The sequence below is a fragment of the Peromyscus eremicus genome, chromosome 5 (genome assembly GCF_949786415.1).
Source record: "Peromyscus eremicus chromosome 5, PerEre_H2_v1, whole genome shotgun sequence".
Taxonomy (NCBI): domain Eukaryota; kingdom Metazoa; phylum Chordata; class Mammalia; order Rodentia; family Cricetidae; genus Peromyscus; species Peromyscus eremicus.
The window spans coordinates 81944877-81949190 of record NC_081420.1 but is presented as its reverse complement, the minus strand read 5'-3'; positions in this window follow the sequence as shown (position 1 = coordinate 81949190).

Sequence of the window (4314 nt, the reverse complement as noted above, 5' to 3'; positions counted from 1 at the left end):
AGCGCATTACCTGGAGCCAAAACTGCACAGACCTGCAGGTCCCTTTGGGCCCTGACTCTGCTGGGTCCCTCCATGGGGCCCCAAGATGAAGAAGGAAGGAAAGGGAACCAGACCTGTGTACAATCAAGAAACTTGCTCCTGTGGGATGACAGACACTTGGTCAAAAAATAAAAATAAAAATAAACAAAAGAGAAAGAAAAGGCCAGTGGCTATCCACATCTGTCATGGAAGGTTGTCCTTAAGACTGCTGACGTCTCTATGTTCAGAACATTCCCTGTTGTTTGAAGTGCTCACAATACTCGTCTCTTGTTTAACTCCTTCAACTAGAATATTCACATAGTTTAGAATTCCCCAAGAAGATAGATTAAAAAAAAAACCAAGATGGCAATTAATTTAGACCTTCTGGTCAAGGTGCAGAAAATAAAAGTCTTCGGCCCTGAATGGGGATGTCTGTGTCGCATTCCTACAACCAAAGGCTCTAGGATCATTGTGGAAGAGGGAGCGGCACTACAAGCCACAGAACTATGAAGTAGGAATTCAGCTGATTATGACAGAGCATTCACCTGGAAGAGGGGAGGTCTTTTCAGAGGAAGCCAAGACTCAAGCAAGTATTGGTGCTTTTGGCTTTTGAATACATCAGCTGTCTCCTGCAATGAATTTCATGTGTGCTATTACAGCTTTCCCATTTGATTCTTCTAACAGTATGATTGATCATTCTTTGGGCACAGTTTTTCCCTATACAATTAAGGTATTTGGATAACTTCCCCCAACTGTGTTGACAACAGTCACACAGGCAAAACCTCCCTTTTCCAGGCTTTTGTTCCCTCTTTTTAGCATTAGAATCAGATGTCTGCCTTCTGTAATTATCTCCTTTAGTAATTATCCAAGGCCAGGGCCATCTCCAGACAAAAGTGTTTTATCTGAGATACCTCTCAAACATCCAAGGACAAATGGCAGACAGAATAAGCATTCCAGACCACTTGCTAGCCTCCAGAATTAAGGTAAATATCCACACAGAGATACCACTTAGGCCAGGTGGACATTAAGTACATAGCTTTGTTTTCTGTGCAAATTAAACTCAGACCCTCCTTTCTTCCACAGCCCAAGTGGCACCTCTAGACTTCCCCTCTCACAATTAACTCAGAGCAAAAGGGCTTTTTCGTACCAGGTACATCAAGCTGTGACACAGGCTGCCTAGCTATTTCTGCCCGGCCAGAAAATGGCACAGCCATTAACTGATTTTAGCCCTTAGTTGACCCCGCCTCCTTTAACCACTCCCCTCTTGGGGTTGTAAGGAAGCTGACAACCACTGTTTCTGGTGCGGACCCCTTCACCTCCCTTTAGGACCCTGAAAACCTCACATTGCCGGACTGTTTATAAGTGTATAAAAACCAGTACCCCCACTGCACGGGTGGATTTTGACATAGAAGAATAAAGTGAATGGACTAAAGAGCTTGGTGTACTTAGATTCATTCGAGTATCCTTCAGATTAATTCTCGACGCTGGTAGGAACCCTGGGTAAAGGGTATTTAGAGGATGAACCCCAAAAAAATCTTTGATAGGAATAGGAAGACTATGAGGGTTGGTGGTAGAGGGTGGGGGGCATCTTTTGGATGTGACAGGACAGCTGTACCCCTGAACTCACAGCTGGGACTGCAGGCCCAAGATCAAGCCAGTCAAAATCCAAACATGGAGCTCACAAAATCCTACCCCTAGAGAGGAGCTGTTAGCAGCTGACGGCTTCTAGGGGTGAAAGAGTCAGTATCCTTTGGAGATTCTGCTTCTCATAGGTCACCCACGCCCCAGTGAATGACTGTACATTGTGCACACACACATTAACAGCACCAAGTGAACTCTGTGGTTGACAAAAGAGTATGATGAAGTTGGGAGGGACAAGTGTTGCTGGGGATACGGGAAGTATTGGGGAGGGAGTGGGGGTGGATTTGTCAAAACACATTATATGCATGTATAATATTCTCATGTAATATCTTTTAAAAGAGATTTTAAAAAGGCATCAAAATTTTTAAAAAGTTGATGAAAATGTTAGGCTGAAATAAGCAAGCAAACAAACAGATATATTAAGTCTATGGGTCTGTCTTCCAGTATTGCCCATGAAGATGTGGTGCTTCTGTGTGAATTCTGTGAGTGTGTGCATGCGTGCACAAGTGCACGCATGCACGTGGGTGCATCTCTGTGGAGGCCAGATGCTGAGTCATTTCCTCAGGTGCCATCCACTTAATTCTTGGCTTTTTCAAATGGAGTTCTCTCACTGAGCCCAATGCTCACTGATTTGTCTACTGGTTGTCCAGTGAACCCCAATCCCTCACCCTGGCACTGGGATTATAAATTCACACCAACACACCCAGCTTTTTACATGGATGCTGGGATCAAACACCGGTCCTCATGCTCATGTAGCAGTCACTTTGCCCATGGAGGCATCTCTCCAGACACTCCTGTACAAGTTTGACAGAACCAGCAGCAGGGACCACCTTGTATACGTTCAAATCCTGCCCATGAGCTTGATGTTGCTACCTCATCCTGCCACTTAGCAAAGCGAGTGGATCCCATACTCCAGAAATGCTCCCCCAGTGCTAGTGACGTGGGAGTCCACAGCTCCTGGTGGCTGCCTCTGTGCTGGGCCAAATGGGCCTTTCGCTTCTTGGGCAAGAACAACTAGAAAGACCAAACACAGTCTCTAGTGAAAGCAAGCTGCCTGTCAGTGGCCACATTTTTGCAGCCAGCCCTATGAGAGTTTTACCAGGATCCTTAGGGATAATCACTGTCTGCTGGGGATGGGAACTGTGAGCAGGAAAAGCCGTGGAAGCAAAGCATGGAGATGGACATAAACAATCTTGGTTGTCAGCAGAGAGAGGTTGGGGCGGGGCTTGTACTTCTCCAGAGACACCACACAGTAGCTCTCCAAACCTGGATGACTCTGTCAGCCTCAGCCAGCCTTCAGCCCTCAGGCATAGAGATTTAATTTGCCATGTGTCTCTTAGAGGCAGGGTCCTAATAACCAAATTCGAAGCAGTGACATGGAAAAGCTGAACAAAAACTCATTGATTGATTTGAGAGCCAGCCATTGAGGACTCAGAAGGTTTAAACACAAAATGACCCCCACAGATTCATTGGTTGAGGCTTGGTCCCTGCCTGGAGACTGGTTTGGGGTGTTTGTATGGCTCTGTGAAGTCTAGCTGGCACAGGTAGATCATGGTTTCTATTTCTATCTGGATTGAGCAGAAAAACCTTGGGCTGAGCTGGTAACAATGGGGCATCTTGCTAGTGGGTTTGCTTTTGGAGGGCCAACTGGGATGGCAGGGCCTGAGTTGAGCTTTGCTTTGGGGGCTGTATGGTAACAACAGGTCATTTCTTTCTTTCCACCAAGTATTGTTTACACATTTTTTTCTCCCTCAGGGGTTCTGGGAAATCATCCTCAGGTTGTCATACTTGCTGGGTAAGTGCTTTACTAATCAACCCATCTCCCCATTCCTGACATTGTTTCTTATTCAAGCCACTTATTGGGGTTTAACAAAAACACAACACAACTTCCTCTTGGATTGGCTGCCATATTGGATCAACGGTCAATTTCCAGCTTTCTGTATATTCTCCAGAATTCTTCCACAATGATGTGCATAAGCACCTTGGTGGAATTTGTGCATGAATGCTGTCAGGGAAGCAAATACCCATTGCCCAAGGTGTGCACAGAGTATGTAAGGACCCTTTATCACTTGTCCTCACCAGGCCGCATGCGCTTATGGGAAATTTACAGTAACTCAAGTTTTCATCTGCCCCGTGGCTCCTGCTTAACTATTTCCAGATTTTAGAATCCAGGGTGACATGGTGGGAAATCTACAGTTTCTGTGAGGCAAGCAAGGTTTTCTCTCTTCCTGCCCGGTGTCTTTGAATCCATTGCAAAATTCTTTACCACTGCCGCAGAAAGTGACCTCAGGATGCTTTCAATGTCTAGAGACTGGGTTCTCAGCAAGGATGAAGAGAAAGACTCTCTCTTATTCCTGCTCACTTTGCCTCTTGCTTGTGAGTGCTGCTGTCATCCTCCACCGACATGGGAGCCCAGCCTCTTCAGCTTTCCAACGTGCACTGTAGGCCAGCAGCTCTCCAGGAATCCTGGTCTTCAGTACAGATTGGGACTGGTGAGCCAGCTAGCCTCCTGGTTCCCAGCCATGGCTAGATTATCCAGCCTGTATTCTATCTCTTAGCCAACCTAAGAAATTCAGTTTATATGCAGCCAATTATTTCTGTTTTTCTAGAGACCCCTGACTAATATACAAAGTGTATTTTGTTATCAGAGTTTCA